General features: G+C 36.8%; 1 protein-coding gene across 6 annotated transcripts in view; it reads right to left on the bottom strand.

The window, feature by feature from the left end:
- Akap6 (A-kinase anchoring protein 6) overlaps positions 1-21,919 on the bottom strand; it is a 577,020-nt gene that overhangs the window by 528,652 nt on the left and 26,449 nt on the right. The window lies entirely within an intron of this gene.

The following is a 21,919-nucleotide window of genomic DNA, read 5'->3' as shown; positions in this document are numbered from 1 at the left end:
AGCTAAATCCCCGGCCCTTGGCTGGATAATTTTAAATCATCTGTCTTCAAGTTCACTGACTTTTTCTTCTGTTTTATAGACCATGCTGCTAACAGTCTCTATTGAATTTTTCAGTTCAGTCATTATGTTCTGAAACTCTAGAACTTTGGTTTCTTCTGTGGGTTCTACCTCTTTGCTGAACTTCTCATTTTGTTTATACATTATTTTCCTGGTTTTGTTTAGATGTCTTCACTCTCTTACAGATAAGTGAGCTTCTATAAGATAAACGTTTTAAACTTTTTTTTAGGTGATTTGTAGATGTCCATTTCTTTGAGGTCAATTACTGGAAAATTATTGTATCCCTTTGGTAGTGTCATATTTCCTTTTTTTTTTTTATGTTTCTTGTTGCCTTGCATAGATATCTGCAAAATGGAGGAAGTGACTTTACAGACTTGTTTCAGTGGGAAAATACCTCTTTACCTATGGGTAGGTACAAGGGCATCAGTTCAGTAGAATGTGGTAGATCCAGCTCTGGGCAGGGCTCAGTACTGACGTCTCCTACAACTCCATGGCTGCTAATGAAAGGGTCCTCTTTTCCTGCCCTTCTCTTGTATTATGAAGTCTTGTCAGAATAACATCGGGTTAGTGACAATGATACTGTTTGATATATGGCTTTAACAAGCCCTGAAAGTAGGTATATATGTATATGCATGTGTGTAAACATCCATACATGTATATGTGTGTCTTGTATGTGTCTATATCAATGCCAGTTATAATTAGGCCTATCATGTCCCACTGTTCTAAATTTGACCTGGTTCACTAGTATGTTATCTACATGCCCATGGTACTTAAAGTTACAACCCTTTCAAGAAATAGCAAAGGGAGTTAAGAAGAAATAAAATTTTCATAATCTTTAATATAAAACACCACATATTGGATAACTGGTTATGACTTTAGTATAGCTCCAATGTTAACTGCCTACTCCAAGACACAAAAAAGTTGAATAAACCCCAGCCAAACATCACCATTCTTAGCTTCTTTCATCTGCCAAGTGATATATCCATTTTCTTGCTCAGTTTTAACACTTTGATCCCAGACTGCCAATATCTGCTAATGTAGAGTCCCTCATTCCCCTTCTTCCTTTTGGGATTCAAGACACAGGCAAAATATTAGCGAGATATTGCCAACTATACTTCCATAGCTCATGGTTAGACAATGAGTGCAATGTAGAAATCACGTTTTATATCCCTTGTACATCTGGTTCTATCACCACTTTATATTTGGAATATGGAAAGATTATCCCCTGGCTTACATATACACTGCTTATAAAACAGCCAAATTACTTAAATTGCCTACTTCTTTTTCCACACTTTTTTTTTTTTTTTTTTTTGGTACCAGGGCTTGAACCTGGGTCCTTGCACTTCCAAGGCAGGCAATGGAACCACTGAGCTAAATTCCTAGCCCCTAAACTGCCTACTTCTTCTTCAACTGATGTTTCCTGTAAAAGCCTCAGTTTAGTGAAAGGAAAAAAAAACCTACTGTAAGATACCAGGGATGAGTTGTCCATGGGCTACAGCTTATCTAACACTTTTCTAGATATGAGTAACACCTCCTCCTCTTAGGAAACAAAAGAAGAAATGGCATTATGATAAATATCTGAGACCATACATTTAAAATAATAGGTAACAGAATCAAAGAATAATAATGATATATGCACACCCATGTTTATAGCGGCACAGTTTGTAACAGCTAAAACTTGGAAACAGCTCAATATCCAGTTGGAGACTGGATAAAGAAGATGTGGTTTTTCTATAAAATGGAGTACTACTCAGCCAGAAAGAATGAGAAACTAGAGTCATTCATAGGAAAATGGATGTATATTGAGGCCATACTCTTAAGTGAAATAGATAAGAGACACGTGTAAATACTGAATAGTTTCTCTGGTGTGAAAAACTAATAGTGTAAATAAGATCTAAATTGTATAGCTGACAATGTGAAATAGGAAGAAAAGGGCTAAAGGTGTAGGGGGAGTGGGAAGGGTAGGGGAAAGGAAATAAGGGAAAAGAAAAAATATGAGAAAAGGAAAAAATGGAAATAAAGTCTTTGTAAATAAGGGAGTAGGGGGGTAAAGGGAGTGCAGGGGTAACGGGAAAAAATGAGAACCTAGATCTGTCATACAAAGGTACAAGATCCCAATGATGAATGTAACTGTACTGTATACTTAAAAAGTACCAATAAATTCAATGAAAAAATAAATAAAATAATTGGTATTTGTTGCAATGGACAGAATGTTAGAAATCATGTTCTTAATACAGAGAAACTAAAATGAAAGATCAGTTTTTCTGTTGTGAATTAAAAAGTAAGCAGATGCTTCTTGCCTATGACAGGAGAAAGGCAACATTCTGAACACACATTCCTTCACCTAAATAGAGTATTTGTGATATTTTGTTTTGGTGAGGAGCTGACTGACTTTCTGAGACACTGGAGAAAAAAAAATCAAAGAGCTAAATTTTTAAATTAATTTTATTGATACATTTAAAGTATACAATATAATGACATTCATCATTGGAAATTTGCACCTTTACATAATCCATTTTGGTTTTTTGGTTTGGTCTGGTTTGGTACAGCCAGGGAATCGAACTCAGGACCTTGCACTTGCAAGGCAGGCTCAGTGCCACTGAGGCAAATCCCCAGCCCTCAAAGAGTTAAATTTCACTAGCTCACAAAATCAAGAAGAAAGTGAAATGTGGTGCTTTAGTGTCTTTTCACCTTTTCTTAAAGTGAATTTTGCACACATAGGGACTGGAATATGCATATTTATAAAATCATTCCTTCTAGAAAATTCATAAGCAACAAAATTGTAATGGATTTGAAAACAGAGCCAACCCCCAAAGCAACCCCTTTTTAGAATAAGCTTTATACCCAAACAGAATTTTATTTGTACAGGGCTACAGTCCAAAAGAGAAGGGCTAGGTCTTTAAAGATAAATCAGTTAAAAGCTGGGAAGTCTGGTTAGCACCTAAGGTCCCATGTACTTGGCATCCAGTATGTTGAGTTGTTTAGTCAAAGTCACACTATGTTCTGAAAGAGATAGCTGTTGGTTTTTGAGGGTTTTGTTTTGTGGTTTTTTGTTTTCTTTTGTTTTGTTTGACAGTAATAGAGATTGAGCCCAGGACCTTCACACTGAGCTATATCCCCTGCCCTCTTTTATTTTTTAATTTTTTTATTTTGAGACTTGGAGAGTCTTGCTAAGTTGCTAAATTGCCGTGGATGGGCTCTAACTCTCGATCCTTTTTCATCAGCCTCTAAGAATACTGATTACAGGCATGTACCTGTAATCAGCTGACACCTATTGATTTTAAGGTCCTTCAGTGAGATTTCTATTTTCTGAGATGCGAAAGGAGGAGAGTTCAGGACAATCCTCCCATTTTTCCTAAAAGATAACTAAATTCTAGTGACAATTTTGTTTGGGCAACCAAGAAAGTTTTTAATTTTTATCTTTTGTAAAGAAAAGTTGAGACTATGCTCAAGTCAAGAGAAAAGGAAGGGTGGGAATAAAGTCTAATAGATGACGACTGCCTTTATACCGGCGGGCATGTCTGCTTTGCAGCCTCCTGCTTGCCTGTATAGGCCTTGGGTAATTACTGAGCTGCTATTTACTAAGCCTTTATAGAGAATATCTTCATTTACTGTGTCTCTATCATATTATTTCGAAACCTCTTAGATACAGGGGTCTTGCCAGTGACAGATGATCCTCAGCTAGAGAGTAGGACTGTTAACTTTCTACAACTGCTTCCTTAGAGTTCTAAATTAACTCCTTCCTTCTCTCAGTCGTGGACATAGAGGATAACAGCAAGACTGGACTGTCAAAAACAGGCAGCTGAGGGGCCAGGGATTTAGCTCAGTGGTGCCGCTGCCTGCTTGCAAGCACAAGGTCCGAAGTTTGATCCCAGGTACCAGCAAAAAACAAACAAACAAAATCAGGCAGCTGAGCTTGAGTGGCCTGAGAAAACATGCTTTTCTCTGTTTTATATTATTAGATCAGTTGTATGGCATAAGGGTTTCAAACATTGGTCATGAAGTCAGAGCTGGGTCAGTTCCCAGTTCTACTACTAACTAGCTGTGTAATTCCCGCAAGTTTTTAAATCTCCATAACCAATTCTTTCCTTATTTGAAGAAATATCTATATCATAAGAAAAATATAATAAAGCTTATAAAGTATTTTTCATATAGTAAGTTGCTAATGTCTATGTTATCCTTATCACCAATAGAACAATACATTGAGAAAAATGGAGACAGGAAAGTTGTTGCTACTCTGTAGCTGTTTCTCAAGTTTTAAAATAAGACATGATTTACCCTTTTACCTTAACAGATATTTGAAATACAAGTGAGAAAACAGAAGTGAACCCTATTGGGAAAGAAATACAAGATGGTATCATTAACGAAAAGCCTGTCCTTGATATCCATCCACTTTCTAATCCTCCTACTGCATAGGAAAATTCACATTTTCAGTTGCTATTGAGTCATATAATAAGATTTCAAATGCACATGATATTGAAATTTCATAAGCTCCGTAAGTCAAGAAAACTTTTAAGAAAAGAAACTCTAATATTGAAAAATGAAGACTCTACGTGACAAAACTGCTGAGTTAACAGGCAACCTGTAGCAAACTTCCACCTGGTCACTATCAATGAAAGAGACTTTAAATTGACTTAACCTTATCAAATTTAAGACCTCTTTCCCCCTCTAGAAAAAAATAATTTTCTTACCAAAGCACTGATTCAAAGCTAACAACCCTACAGCATTATGTTTTTGTTAAAAAAAGAAAAAAGAAAGTCTACAATTCATTGCCTTTCCTTGAAAATAATATACACAAAGTCCTAAATATTTACCAGATGATACAGATCTGTCCGGGTTTTCAGCCAAGTTTCAAAAGTTTTATGAAATCATTTCTTGGACATATTTCTAACAATTTGGCCTAGGAAATTAACTGAAGAGGATTTCTTTTCCTACCTTCCTCACATGGCCTTTAGGTCAGAGCCTCTGTGTGTGTCCATAAAAAACCCACATCCTCAATCATGAATATCCTTGCTTATTTAGAGGCTTGTTATTGATAGCTATATAAAAAGGTTTATTTGGGGGGAACATGAAGACACCATGCATTCTGGCTTCAGTACAAACTTATTTTCCCAGACTCCACCTACTCAGAACATAACTATCTGTCCTCTTAACGGCTTCTTAAAAGTAAATTTCAACCCAGGTTTTCTACACTATTTTCAATTCAAATTTCATTAAAGCAACCACCAAATTTACCTAAGTCAGAGAAGTTTTACTTTTTTTCTTTATAATTTTGCTGGAATTAAGGCTTTAACATATCTGAAAATATCACATTCTTCTGTAATTATACTCTTAATTAAAAACTCAGTTTCATTAATTCAGTTGCTAGAATTTTATTACGAATCATAAGTATTAAAATGTCATATTCCCATTTTAATATCTCACAAAAGTATTGCATGTCTCTGAGAAATTTCAAGAAACAGGGAGGCTGGGCCACCACTTCCTGTCCCAGTTGCATTAAGGGTCTGGCTGCCAAAAATCTTAATTCTTCCCCGTGGGAGTTCCACATACACATCAAGCCAGGAAGGTCACATTCCACCCAGAACTCTAGAGGAAGAAAATGATCCAAATGGGGTACAAAACCAGGCCAAACAGTTACTACAGACAAAAATTCATCTATAAAGCAGTGACCCAGTTACTGAAGAAACATCCTCGTTCTACCACACTATTATTTTTGTGTTTCTATGTGGGTCACAGCATAGAAAAATCCATGGAGAATTTGACAAGGAAGATATGGAAGCACAGTGAGAATTTTTGACCCCACTTATCTGCTCAATTTGTCACATGAAAGGAAAGGTGAGACTACAAGGAGTAAAGAGCTGCCAAAAATTTAGGATTTCACAGATGGAAAATATTTTTTTAGAATTAGGAAACTGATATACAGTTGCTTTTTCTTTTGCCAAGCCAATATATGTTTTACTGATAACTTTTGTCTGTTGGCACCATTTTGTAAAAGGACAATTTAACACTATGAAATAGAGACAACAACCTCAGGGGGGGAAATGGACCTAACTTTCCTGAATGGGTCAATTGGCCTTCATATACTAGTATCATAATTGAAGGAAGCCACTGTGCCCCCTACTTTGGATTCAGTGTTTTATTTTGTTTTTGTTTTTGCTTTTACTTTAAGTGAATGGAAAAAAATCAGGGCAATCCTAGTCAATATATTGGATATCATGAGGCAGGAAATTACATAAAGCAGGATCCCAAAGCAGACCTGGCCTGAGGTAGGTGAATGAGCTCAGCAGGTCAGAGGGGAAATGCCTGGATAACTCCAGTTGCCAGTTATGCAGGACCAACAGAAAACCAAGTGTACCATGGCATTTCATGAACTTTGTTATATTCTGTCCAGCATGAGAAGAGGGACTGAGAGGCCAAAACTACACAACCTCCTCCACTTTGCCGGTCAGCTTTCTAAACTTGCTGATTGTTTTCCAGCAGGTGGCAGAACACACACACAGAAAATTCCACAGCCACCCAAGATTTTTGTCTGAGTTAGTCCTTGGTATTATTTCAAAAGTTAGCCAGGGTTTGGGGGTCTAGATTAGTCGCAGAGCATGTAAGGAGAAGAGCCACAAAGTTAAAAAAACAAAAAGCCAGAGCCAGCGATTTAGCTCAGTGGTTCTGCTGCCTTCATCAAAAGCTCAAGGTCCCAAATTCGATATCAAGTACAAAAAAAAAAAAAAAAAAAAAAAAAAAAAAAAGGCAAAACTGAAAAAAACAGAATTGACACTGACATCTTCTAATCCTCTAGCTGTTAGAGAACCACGCAATAACTCTTACATTTAAAAAAAAACTAAATAATCAATGTCTTTACTAATCTTTAATCTTCACTTCATGACACGCAACTATAAAGGTATAGTTACCAATCATCTTTTCTAAAAAAGCCTATGGACTTTTTAGAAAAGATAATTGACAATTATGTACAAAGCTACACAATGGATCAAGAGTATAACCAAGAACAACATCATTTGGGTGTCTCTCTGTTGGAGTGTATACTCCAAACTCATATGTTTCAAGCTGAAAAAGTATTTCCTGAAATATACTCCAATTGCATATTTCAGGTACAGTACTAAGTAGGTCACTTGCTTTCTAGGATTCAAAGAATATCAGCCTACAGTGCTCTGTTTTTGCCTTGAATAGAAAAGTTAAAGGACGAACACTTCAAACAACCAGGAAATCCACCTATACCCTAGGCTCTTTACACAGCAGCTACAGATTTGGGGTCAGTTCTACAATTATGGGCTTTTAGATAATTTTGAAACCTAATTTTACCTACAAAAGTAAAACTAATTGTGTTTTACAATTTTTGTTTCTACAAACAAAATTGTGCAACAACCACATTTACCCTACCACCCTCTCTCATAGGCAATTCCTAGTCAGAAATTGAATCCAAGAATAAGTTCCCTAGAAACATTTTTAAACAGGCTAAACTTGATTGTCAAATCACTCTTTCTTCATGTTCCCCCTCTTTTTTTGTCAGTGTCCAATCTGGTCCTATCTCTACCCAAATAATTATCTAGGGTTCCCAGGGGCACCCCAAGCTTTTTAGCCTCTTAAATCATATCTGCCATGTGAAATACAATTAGAGACCTGACAGAAATTGGTACCAATGTTTCTATAGCTGAGGAAAATTTTCCCCTAAGAAACAAGCTCTCCAAAGCCAGAGCTTGCCAAGCCTGATATTGTAGTTCCCCCCTTTCACGTTCCCATCCCTCCACATCATGTGAGATTATTCATCTTCACCAGACATAGAGTGTGGCAAAAGTAACTGGACCATTAGTACTTCTCTTAGGGAAAGGGGAAAAAAGATCTTTAATAAACAAGGGGTTTTAGTTTAAAAATTTCATGGTTGAGGGGAAAATACAATTTTCAGCAAGGAGTACTTTCTATGTTCTCAAATCACATTCTACCTACAAATAATTCAGATTTTTAAAATGCAAACATCATGGTCTGAGCTGTGGTGACCTGTTCCTTGGCAACTGTAAGAAATGTAAGCTCCCTGAGAGCAGGAACGGTCAATTACATTCATATCCTTCCTCCTTTTCTCAATAGTCCATCTACACCCACCTTTAGTTCCTGTTATTTCAAGGCCAATTCCTTTCATCAAAACTCCATTATCAGGTAAGTATCAGTTGTTTTGTTTGTTTGTTTGTTTAATTTTTGAGACAAAGTCTTGCTATGTAGATCAGGCTAACTCATGGACAACTTTCTTCCTCAGCCTGCTGAGTGGATTATAGGTGTGCCACCACACCCATTTTTTTCTCATTGAATTTATTGGTAATAGGTACAGTTACATTCACCATTGGGATCTTGTACCTTTACATGACAAGTCTTGGTTCTCATTTTTTCCCCTTATCCTCACCACACCCATTTTATCAGTCATTTATACTTCAATAGTCTTTAAGTCACTGTTTGGAGAATCTGGAATTTCAGTTTTACCTCTTTAAAAGAAAAGGCATTGGTCCCCATTGCAGTCTCAGTCAAAGATGAAAAACCTTTGTGATAAGGCTCTATCCCTCTTCTTTTCTGTAATCATAGCAATGCTTTTGATTGTTTGGAAGAATGGCAAATTGTTCACAGAAACAACTCTCTTGCCCAGTGACCTCCTGACTTTATTCCATGACTGTTCTTAGCTCTCACCATCTTGGTAACCTAAATCCCTATGTTCCTGCTGTCTTTATCTTTCTTTCCAAGCTATCAAAATCAAGAAGATATCCTGCTATTGTATATTTAGATTCAGCTATACAGTTTAATAAATGCCAATCTGCCTGTTCGACACACCCCACTCTTTGAAGACAGAACACCTTACCTTATTGAATTTACAAGGATCCCATCTACACTCTGTAACACGCTAGAGGGTGCTGTTGCCATAGCCATAACTAATGAGCTTGTAAAGGAACAAAAAAGACACAACAGTCTTCAGGGTTCTGGGAGATATTTCTTGCTGGTCTCTCTTACTACACAAGCCCTCTACACAGTTCCTCAGCATCAAAGAACATTACACCTCACCATGACACACAATTCCAGATGAAGCTCACAAACAGTACAATATAGAGAGGGTTAAAGATCCTTAGGCTAAAGATTTAATTGTAAAACTCATGTATGTATGTGGGCAAACACAATCATCATTATGATGACTGCTGGATGTGAATAATTAATCCTTACTTGCCACCAAAGAAAAAAATTATTTTTAGATAATTAAGTGACAAATGGGCAGAATTACATATATCAAATGTAACCAGAACAGCCACGAAATACTTGAGCTTGTCCCTGCTTTTCACAATCATATTTCCTGTTATGTGATGTCTAAGACTTTGGGAATGAAAGCTATATATACAAACAAATGAATATCAGCCTCTGTCAGCACCCAACTTGGCTACTACACAAAGCTTACAAGCTGCCAGAGAAGCCTCACTGACTTCAGTTAACTGTTTGCTTGAATGACTGGAGAGCCAGCATGGCCAGGAAAGCTCTATATACATCAAAAGGCTTTTTCAAATAGCTAAGTAAGTAATCACGACAAAGTATTTTTTTGGATTTATTAATTTTTAAGTTTTTTAAATGTTCATTTTAAAAATTCACTGAATGAGACATTACCTAACTGTATGAACATTTACACAGAGGAGAATACACTATATCAAGAAAAATAACTGTAGTAATCCAAGAAGAAAGAATCCCACTCACACCCCACACACACACGTTAGGGTTTTATTCTATTTTTTAGTATGACTTGGGTACCCTTCATAAATGATAATGAGAAACAACTCACTAGTACTAATGATTACATTTTCCTTGGCTCCAAAAGGAACCCAGGCATGCCAAAATTTGAATCCCCAAGTAGTTCTAGAGGGACTCAGTTGCAGGTGCCGTTCTAGGGATAATCTTAGGGTGGTTTTCTTTTTGTCCTAACCTTCACCAAGGACAGAATCCCAACTGTAGCTGCATCGTGCTTTCAGATGGAACATGAAGAATTTCCAATCCCCGATTTTTGCAATTGTAGACTGGCATTCCACACAAAGCTATAAAGACAAGAATGAATATACCATACTTCAGGAGAACATTTGTTTTGTTTTTTAAGTCAGTGTCTCACTATGTAGTTGAGACTGACCTGGAACTCACTATGTAGCCCAGGCTGGTCTCAAACTCAAAGCAATCCTCCTGCCTCAGCCTCCCCAAGTGTTGGGATTACAGGTGTCCGCCACCACACCCGGCAAGAGAACTTTTAAGAAAGTGGCTTTTAGCATAATTTCTGCACTCACTTACCCAAAGGATATACTACGTGTGTTACCAAGGCTGATTACTGCAGTTACATAACTGGGACTCATGGAGTAGGTCAGGTTGAGTCTGATGGCCTTTTTTATCTACTGGCACGAACACGGATCCATCTTGACTTAGACACTACCCCAAAATTACAGATCCTAGAAGAAAGCCACGTTTGAAATCACAGAGAAATTTGCATTGCTTTGCTTTTTTGGTTTTGCTTTTGGGGTGTGTGTGTGTGTGTGTGTGTGTGTGTGTGCGTGTGTGTGTGGCTTTTGTTTTTACTTTTGTGTGTGCATTTGTTTTTGTTTTGTTTTGGCTTTTTTCTTTTTTTCTTCTTCATTAATTTCTTCAGGTTTGAGGAGTTTTCCTTTGTCCTTTTTCTTTGCTTGTTATCTCTTTTTCTGACTTCTTTGTTTTGTTTTGTTTTGTACCAGAGCCCAAACTTGTGACCTTGGGCTTGTGAGGCAGGCAGCAGATGACTTCTCATTTTCTTTATTTTTTCCTCTTCACCCTTTAAGTTTTTGCCCTTTAATTTTCACTCTCTTATTTTTATTCCCTATATATTTCTTGACTTTTCTTCCTTCTTTTTCTTTTACCATCTGTCATCAGTGTTTTTCTCTTATCTTTACCTAATTCTATGGACAACCTTCAACTCCCCAATAGGATACTTTGTACCACTTCTCTCTCCTCCACACATCACATAGTTTAAACTTTCAAATTTTTCCTCTTGCATTCCCCCATTGCCAAAGCCTATATCTTTAATAATATAACCATAAATCTTTGTTGATACTTTGATAGTTAACTCTGAAATTACCATTGAAATCTTTTCTACCATTAGTGGACATATAGCTGTTGTATTTAGAACATAGTATCTGTAAGCCAAAACATAAATGACCATATGTTTACACTATAATTGTGGATTTCTTCTCTGGAAAGGGTGGTACATAACTGGTTCTTATAGTATGTTAATTCAATTTGTCTTGCTCAATGCCTCTGTAGCTAATTCACTTGATACTGCCAGGCTTGCATAATTGTCACTATTTCTCTATAAACCAACACTCAGAGTACCTCTGTGACATTAACAATACTAGAGTACATTCCCAGAGGACTCAGTTAGTGGGCTCAATACACTGCATCCTCCCTACCCATTTAACCAAGTTTGCTGAATCTTGGGGCTGAGTCAAAGGAGTATAGTTAGCCATGCTCAAAGTACATCATTAAAAAGCAATTAAAGAGATTATATTAGCAATAAAGTCTTTACATTATAAGTGTCCACAAACCTCAGCACAAAACAAAACAAGCAAATAAAAAAGCAACAGAAACATGAGAAGACAAGTCAACAAAATACCTCCCAGAACTCTCAACTCCCTCAAAGCTTGTACAGGGGACACCAAGAGCAAAATAGCATAAGCCACACACCTGAATTACTCTAAAGGCTAACAGAAGAAGTTAGAAAAACGATCAAAGAGATAGTCAGCAGTATCACAGAAAATATAAACAGATGACGGAAGCAATAACCAAAATGATCCAGGAGCTTTTAGGAGATAGTAATAAAAAGCTAGATGAGCTAAACAAAATGATTTAAAACATGAATAACCAGTTTAGCGAAGAAGTAAGAGTCCATGGAAGGGTTTCAATCAGAAATCCCGGAGATTAAAAGTTATATTGAAAATATTGGGCAGACCCACCTATATAAAACAAATATTAAGTAACATGAAATACCAAATAAGCACTAATACAATTGTAGTGCGGGATCTAAATACCCCACTATCACAAATAGACAGATAATCTACGCAAAAAATCAACAATGAAATACTAGAACTGAACCAAGCTTTTGAACGCATGAACTTATTAGACGTCTATAGAGTGTTCCACCCCACAAAATCAGAATATACATTCTTTTCAGCTGCACATGGGTCATTCTCCAAGATAGATCACATACTGGCTCACAGAACAGGTTTGAATAAATGCAAAAGAATCAAAGTTATTCCCTGTATATTATCAGATCACAGTGCAATAAAGCTGGAGATCAATAGCATAAAAACCTGTAGGAACTTCACAAACACATGGAAATTGAACAACACTCTCCTGAACAATCAATAGATCACAGAGGAAATCAAAGAAGAAATCAGAGAGTTTTTACAAAATGCCAATACAACATAGAGGAATCTATGGGACACAATGAAAGCAGTTCTACATGGAAAATTCATAGCACTGAATGCCCACATTAGGAAAACAGAGCAAGCTCAAATAAAAAACCTTATGATGACTCTTAGACTCCTAGAAAAATAAGAGCAAGAAAAACCCAAAGCTTGAACAAGAGAGGAAATTATAAAGATTAGAGCAGAAATCAATGCAATGGAAACTAAGAAAATAATACAAAAAATAAATGAATCAAAGACTTGGTTCTTTGAAAGAATAAATAAAATTGATAAACCCTTAGCAAACCTTATCCAAAAAAGGAAAGAAAAGGCTCAGATTCATACAATCAGGAATGAAAAAGGCAGCCACAACAGATCCCACAGAAATCCAGAGGATCGTTACTACACACTATGAGAACCTGTACTGAAATAAAATGGAAAACACAGAAGAAATGGACAGATTTCTAGATACTTATGAATTACCAAAGTTGAATGAAGAAGATAAAAACATTTTAAACACCCCAATTACAATCAGTGAAATTGAAAATGTAATTAAAAACTTACCAGCAAAGAAAAGCCCAGGTCCTGATGGATTCACTGCTGAATTTCACAAGACTTTTAGAGAAGAACTACTGCTATTACTCTTCAAACTTTTCAATGAAATTGAAAGGGAAGCAATACTTCCAAATTCATTCCTGGAAGCAAGTATCACTTTGATTCCCAAACCAGGGAAAGATGCAACTAAAAAAGACAACTGCAGACCAATCTCCTTAATGAATATAGATACAAAAATCCTTAATAAGATACTAGAAAACAGAATAAAGAGGATCATCAAGAAGATCATAAATCCTGATCAAGTAGGGTTTATTCCAGGTATGCAAGGATGGTTCAACATATGTAAGTCAATAAATGTAATACATTATATTAACAAAGTTAAGGACAAGAACCACATGATCCTCTCGATAGATACAGAAAAGGCATTTGACAAAATTCAACACCCATTCATAATAAAAACTCTGAAAGAAAATTGGAATAGATGGTCTATATCTCAATTTAATAAAGTCTATCTATGAAAAACCAACAGCCAACATCATATTACATGGCCAAAAACTGAAAACCTTCACATTAAAATCAGGAACAAGACAAGGATGCCACTATCGCCACTCCTCTTCGATATAGTTCTGGAAACATTAGCCACAGCAATTACACAAGAGAAAGAAATTAAAGAAATAAAGATAGGAAAGGAAGAAGTTAAACTGTCATTATTTGCTGATGATATGATACTCTACATTGAAGACCCAAAAAACTCCACCAAAGGACTTCTTGACTTAATTGACACTTTTAGCAGAGTAACTGGATACAAGGTCAACACCCAAAAATCAACAGCCTTCTTGTACACAAATAACAGACTCACTGAGAGAGAAATTAGGAAACAATTCATTTCACAATAACAACCAAAAAAATGAAATATCTAGGAATCAATCTAACAAAAGAAGCCAAAGACCTCTACACTGAAAACTACAGCACTCTGAAAAAAGAAATTGAGGAGGATATAAGAAAATGGAAAGATGTATGGAAAGATGTCCCCTGCTCCTGGGTAGGAAGAATCAACATAGTGAAAATGGCCATACTACCAGAACTGCTATACAGATCCAATGCAATGCCAATTGAAATTCCAACACTATATTTCACAGAACTAGAAAGAAGAATCCAAAAATTCATTTCGAACCAGAAGAGACCTAGAATAGCAAAAGCCATCCTAGGCAACAGACACATGGCAGCAGGTACAACAATTCCCAATTTGAAACTTTACTACAAAGCCACTGTGATAAAAACAGCATGGTACTGGCAAAGAAACAGACCTGAGGATCAGTGGAACAGACTGGAAGACACAAAAACTCCAGATGTACTCGGCTACCTCATCTTTGACAAAGGAGCTGACAGTCCCCACTGGAGGAAAGATAGCCTCTTTAATAAATGGTGTTGGAAAAACTGGATCTCAACCTGCAAAAGATTAAAACTAGACCCTTGTCTTTCACCACGCACTAAAGTAAAATCCAAGTGGATTAAAGATCTAAATATTAAAGCAGAAACACTAAACTTGCTGGAAGATAAGTTAGGCAGAACTCTGGAAGATATTTGCATAGGAAAACACTTTCTGAACAAATCCTCAGTAGCACGGGAACTAGTAAAAAGAATCAACAACTGGGATCTCATCTTATTAAGGAGCTTCTGCACTGCAAAAGAAACCATCAACAGAACTAAGAGACAACCTACAATGTGGGAAGAAAATTTTACTAGCTGCTCCTCAAAGGACTACTATCTAGAATATATAAAGAACTCAAAACAATCAGACCCCCAAATATAAAGACCCAATTCAAAAATGGGCATCTGAAATGAACAGACATTTCTCAGACAAAGAAGTAAAAGCAGCAAGTAAATATATGAAAAAATGTTCCACTTCACTGGTCACTCCAGAGATGCAGATGAAAACAACACTGAGATTCCATCTTACCCCACAAAGAATGGCTGCTATCAAAAATCAAACAATAATAAATGTTGGCAGGGTTGTGGGGAGAAAGGATCCCTTCTCCATTGTTGGTGGGAGTGCAGACTGGTGCAACCACTATGGAAATCAATATGGAGATACCTCATAGAGCTGGGACTAGAGGTTCCATTTGACCCAGCCATAGCTCTGCTGAGTATCTTTCCAAAAAAATTAAGAGAATCATATCACAGTGATATATGTGCACGTATGTTTATAGCAGCACAGTTTGTAATAGCTAAAACATGGAAACAGCCCATTTGCCCATCAGTTGGAAACTGGATAAAGATGTGGTTTTTCTATAAAATGGAATACTACTCAGCCATAAAGCATGAGAAATTAGAGTCATTCATAGGAAAATGGATACATTTTGAGGATATACTCCTAAGTGAAATAAATAAGTCACACAGGTGTAAATACCGAATAGTTTCTCTGGTGTGAAAAACTATAATAGTACACAAGATCCTGATGGGATAATTAACAATGTGAAATAGGAAGAAACGGGCTAAAGGTGTAGGGAAAGTGGGAAAGGAAAGGGAAAGGGAATAAGCTAAAAGAAAAAAATATGAGAAAATGAAAAACTGGAAATAAAGTGTTTGTAGATGGGGAGGAGAGGAGGGGGTGAAGGGAGGGAAGGGACAAGGGGAAAAAATGAGAACCAAGACCTGTCATGTAAAGGTACAAGATCCCAGTAATGAATGTAACTGTACTGTATACCTAGAATGTACCAATAAACTCAATAAAAAGGAAAAAAAATAAACTTTATTCTAGCAAAAAGAAAGAAAGTATTGGGCAGAGAAGCAACCAATGTAAGGACAGAATTTCAGAACTAGAAGGCGATGATGTACTTCATGGCCCTAGAAACCTAAAGTTAGCACAAGAAAGGAAGTTAAAAAGATCAGAGCAGAAAATAATGAAACTGACACTAAAAAAGTAATACAAAAAAATCAATGAATCCAACAGTTGGTTTTTTGAAAGAATAAATAAAATAGACAAATCCTTATCCATTCTTATAAAAATAAGCAAAGACTCAAATCCATGCAATCAGCAATAAAAAGGCAAAATCACAACAAATTCTACCGAAATCCAGAAAATTGTCAGAATCTACTGTGAAAACCCATACTCTAATAAAATGGGAAATTCAGAAGAAATGGATAGATTCCTAGATACATATGAACTACCAAAGATAAACCAACAAAATATAAAAACCCTGAATAATCCAATATCAGTCAATTAAATTTAAAAAATAATAATTTTTTAAAAATTTAAAACTACCAACTAAGAAACACTCAGGTCTAACAGACTCACTGCCAAATTTTACAACTCCACCAAATATTCCTAGAATTAATAACCTAATTCAGTAACATAGCAGGATACAAAATCAACACTCAAAAATCAACAGTGTTCTCTACACCAATAATAAACTCAATGAGACAGAAATTAGGGAAATAAAACCTTCACAGTAGCATTCAAGAAAAATGAACCAAACCAAGTAAGTAAAAGACCTCTACAATGAAAATTCTAGTATTCTGAAAAAGAGTATTGTAGAAGACATCGGAAAATGGAAAGATATCCCCTGTTCCTGAATAGGCAGAACCAATTTAGTCAGAATGGCTACATATCAAAACTATTATACAGAATGCATTTGCAATCAAAATACCATATCATTCTTCACAGAACTACAAGGTATAGTCCTAAAATTCATAAGGAACCAGAAGAGACCTAGAATAATAGCAAAAGCAATTCTGAGCAATATGGTAACGCAGGAGGCATCACAATGCCAGACTTTAAGTCATACTACAAGGCTACAGTGATAAAAACCACATGGTATTGGTGGGGGAGCTTGTGGATCAGTGGAAGAGAATAGAGAATACAGAAACAATACTCAGGTAGCTATCTTATCCTGGACAAAGGGGCCAAATCCTTTCACTGGAGGATAGATAGCCTCTTTAACAAATGGTGTTGGAAAAACTGGCATTCCATATGCCAAAGATCAAAACCTAGACCTGTATCTCTCATCATACACATTTTAATAAAATCAAAATGGATCAAAGACCTAAATATTAAAACAGAAATACTTAATCTGCTAAAAGACAAGATAAGCAAAACTTTTAAAGACACAGGCATAGGCAAAAACTTTCTGAACAGAATACTGTTTGCACAAGAAATAATACCAAGAATCAACAAATGGATCACATCAAATTTAAAAACTTCTGCACAGCAAAAGAAACCTTGAAAAGAATGAAGATACAACATATAGAATAGGAAAAATTCCCCAAAATACTAAGATATAGAATATATAAAGAACTCAAAAAAAATAGACCTCCCCTAAATTTAAAGACCCAATCAAAGAATGGACATCTGAAATGAATATATACTTCTCAGATGAAGAAGTACAAATGGCCAATAACTTAATGAAAAAAATGTTCAACATCTCTGGCCATTAGAGAAAAGCAAATTAAAATAACATGAAATTCCATCTTACTCCAGAAAGAATGGTTGTCATCAAGAAATCAACCAATAGCAAATGCTACAGACGCTGCACCAGAGGTGGGGGTGAAACCTTTCTTTACTGTTAGGATGTAAACTAGTACAATTGCTTTAGAATCAGCAAGGAGATTTCTTAAAAACTTAAAACTAGAAATTCCATTTGGCCCAGCTGTTACCCTTCTAGGTATCTTCCGAAAAGAGTTATAGACATCATATCACAGTGATGTATATACCCCCATGTTTACAATAGCACATTTCATAATAGCTAAATTTTGGAAGCAGCCTATGTGTCTATCAATAGATAAATGGATAAAGAAAATGTGGTATTCATACACAATGGAGTACTACTCTGCCATAGAGAAAGATAAACTTGAGTCATCTTTAGGAAAATGGATATACCTTGAGACCATAATGTTAAGTGAAGTGAATCAAACACATAGGCTTGCCTATTGCATGGTTTCTCTTATATGAGAAGCCCAGTATAAAAAGAGAAAAATAAAAGCCAGAAAATAGGAAAAAATGAAAGAGAAAAAATGTTATTGTAATCCAGCATGGAGAATGTACTTAAAAGCATACCTTGATTTCACAATAAATAAAATAAAATTAAAAGTTCATAAATTAAGCAGATACTCTCAATCATGTAAAGATTAAAACACCCTTGTCTTTGTATCACCCCAATAAACTGTCATTTAATTGGTTTGAGAGTAAGACAAAGGCATTAGAAAACAAAACAAAAACAAACAAACAAAACACTTCTCAGATGTATGGACAGGCTGTATACAACTAAACTGGTATATCCAGGCTAACCACCTGAAGATTACCACCTTCTTTAAATATACCCACATATGAATTTTATTCTGTAAAATGAAGTTAATCATGGTCCTTTCTCTTTCTGGGTAAAGATAAAGCTATAATCATAAAGAACTTTTTAGTAACAAGAAAAGGAAGTGGTTACTGATATCTCAGTACTTGAAACCAATTTTTGACACTGTTAACAAATAAAGCCATATATGATTTTTATAAGATTGCAAGATTAATAGCAAATACTCGGTAAATCTATAATTTTGAGGTAGAAATATATTATTTCCTTACCAAAAACTTAACTACATTGCAGAATTTAATATTAGCAAAATAGTCAGAAAGAAGAAAGGGGTGTGAGAAGCTTGGATCATGAAAAGTCTAAACACAGATACAAATGATGATGGAGGAAAGTTTCAAGTCTCCAGCCCCTGCCTGGCACAGTGACACATGCCTGTAATCCCAGCAACTCAGAAGGCTGAGGTCAAGAGGACCACATGTTTGAGGCCATCCTAGACAATTTCGTGAGACCTGTCTCAAAATAAAAAATAAAAAGAGCTGCGGATGTAGCTCAACGGTTGCCTTCTATAGGTTTAATCCCCAGTACCGCAAAACAAATCAAAAGCCCACTTCGGTTGTGCAAACAGAGCAAAGTCACCTGGGGAAGATGGGGAGAGACCATTAGTTCCAAAATCTGCCTGCCTAATATGGTTCCTGACTGAGACCACACCCTCAAATATCCAGCCCTGAAAAATGGTCGGCCACTGAACTGCTAACCGAAATTAGAAGGGGCTATACAGTTCCTAGGACCAAAAATATTACTCAGGACCAAATCAGATCTCAAGAGTGAGAATCAATAGTCTGAACTACAGGAATTAGGAATCTATGAGTCCCAATATAGCTTCAGAAAAGGAGGCCAAGTGGCACTCTTAGATACATAAGTTCTGCTCTAACAAATTTCATCTCCTCTAAGAACAAGCTTCATAAACCCAATTGTCCAGACAGGTTGATGCATCTCTAATCACTATACCTGCAGCCTACAATGACAATAACTCAGCTTGCTACATAAGGGAAAAATTTGAGGAATACCTTACATAATGGGATATGTGAGGAAAGGTGACATATATGGACCTATGTTGGAATTTCCTATGGGCAAAAGTCTCTAGCTCTATCCAAATGTATTTTAATGGCCTAATTTGGTCAGGATTTTGCGACACAGCTTAACAGCAAGCACAAAATAACTTCTCCATCCCTTCCTGTGTGTACTCATAATTCCCCAATTCAGCTCTGCTCTCACCCTTTTCTAGTCAGGCATCAGAAGCATCAGATTTTCAGCTTCATAAATGGGGCCTAGGCTGCTACAACAATTCTTCATGCAGTCACCATATAACTATTGCTGATGAGAGAATAAAACAGGCTTCAATAGTCCCCAGTCATCAAGCACATACTATGTACTAGCCCAGTAGTGGTGAACCAATGACAGGCATGTGACAGCAGGCTGTTTAGGTTCGTATCTCAATCTCACCTTCATAACAGCTGACAAAGAAAGTGTATCACTCCCCCCCATTTTTTGGTATCAGGGATCGAACTCAGGACCTTGTGCTTACAAGGCAGGTGCAGTGCTGCTGAGCTAAATCCTGATATCACCCCTATTTTTATAGAGAAGGTAATTGGAGAACAGAGAAATTTAATAAATCCTGTCCAAGGTCACACATTTAAGTAGCAGTGTCTATATACATGTATCCCATTACGTAGGCCCTGTACTGTGGACCTAAGATCTTACAGAAAAATCTTCCCTCAGAGATCATTAAGCTAGGTAGCCAAAATCAGCAAAGCAGTGTGAGAAGGTGGTTACCAGAATGAGACCAAGTAGTGTGTGCTGGAGCACAAGGAAGACTTGAGGGCTGGGACAAGTAGAAGGACCTCAATGAGCACTAAGAGATGATGGAAGGTAACTCTGAAAGGTATGCCAGGCTATATTGTTACTGTTTATACATATCTCATTTAATCCAACTGTAGCCCTGTGAGGCATCTTCATTTAACAGATAAAGAACATCAAGTACAGAAAGAATAACAATTCATTCAAGGTCACGAACAACCAAGTGACAGAGACAAGAACCAAGTGATAGACTCAGGTTAGTTTACCTCTGAAAACTTTTCTTTGAACCTAGAGCCTTTTCACAAAGGTAAACACAAACTGATGAGGCCAGGGTATGGGGCAAGTACTGATTAGAGCCAGAAAGAATTCCAAGTATTTTCACTTCTAGACCCCATAGAAGGAATCAGGGTTCTCTGTCTGTTTTCTTCCCATCCCCTAGAAGAACATGTACATTTTCAACTTTGAAGCCTTTTCCTTTAGTGTTTCTACTGCAAAGAAGATTTCTTTCTGCAGGATGACATATTATGACTTGCCTTGTCCAAATATAGAGGAGTACTCTTGAGCCAGTGATCTTACCAGGGAAGAACCTGGCTAAGAGCAACCTCTCTGCTAATGGAGCAAGCTTGTGGGGACACAGATGTGTGACCTTCAAGGATCCCCTAATCCAGACCCCTTTGTTAAGAGAGTAAAATAAGCCTAGAGAGGGGAGTGACTCAGTCGAGACCATATACTCCCCCATTCCACTTCACACCCTAAAAAAATTTAAGCTCCATAAAAGTGCTTTGGCAAGCAGAGATCTGAAATTCCTGCAACAGCTTGGGTAGGAGGTAACCAAGGATCTGCCTTCCCACAGAGTCTGTCTTTAGACTCCAATACTGCTAAGATTAAAAAGAGCAAATCCGTTTTCGTAGCAAGGTTCAAGCTTTTCTCAAATTTGTGTTGTTAGGAAGGAGGGTGGGGGTGTCTAAACGTGAATCAGCAGCTTGGGGAGTGGAATGTTTCAGGAAAGTGCACCTTTCTGAGACCTTAGATTTGCTCACTTCCCACTGCAAGGAAAGCAAGCCCTGATGCTATAGCATCTACTTGCAGCCTCTTATAGCATGACTTTTACAGCACCCACTGCCTATAACAGGCATGAATATAGGCATCATAATGTTTCTCTGTCACTGCATCCTTAAAGTGGCCTGATACAGTCTTGAAATAGTATTCTTTATCTCCCAAACAAGATTCTGCTAGTCAAAGAATAAAAGCAGGTAGGCATGGTGGCACATGCCTGTAATCTCAGATACTTGGAAGACTGAAGCAAGAGAAATTGCAAGTTCAAATCCAGCATGGGCAACTTAGTGAGATCCTATCTCAAAATAAAGATGAGCATGGTGGTACCTACTTACAATTCTAGCACTCTGGGAGACTGAGGCAAGAGGATCACAAGTTCAAAATAGAATGAAAAGGGCTGGAGATGTAGCTCAGTAATAGAGCAATTGTCTGAGTTCAATCCACAGTACTGCAAAGAGTAAAAGCAACAACCATTACTTCACTGTCAAAATGTTTAAAATGTGTATCAAGGTCATTATTCATCAAACTTTTCCACTGGGAACAGACATTGTTCTTTCTAAGGCCAAAGGAATGTGCTTTACCTTCCATTAACATTCCCTGTCAGTCTTCAGTTCCATTTTCACCAATCATCACATTAGACCGTAGCCA

Source organism: Fukomys damarensis, unplaced genomic scaffold, assembly GCF_012274545.1.
Source record: "Fukomys damarensis isolate Sample0158 unplaced genomic scaffold, DMR_v1.0_HiC HiC_scaffold_17, whole genome shotgun sequence".
In the NCBI taxonomy this organism is placed as follows: domain Eukaryota; kingdom Metazoa; phylum Chordata; class Mammalia; order Rodentia; family Bathyergidae; genus Fukomys; species Fukomys damarensis.
Note: the sequence above shows the minus strand (reverse complement) of the source record. Positions and strands in the feature narration are given on the sequence as shown.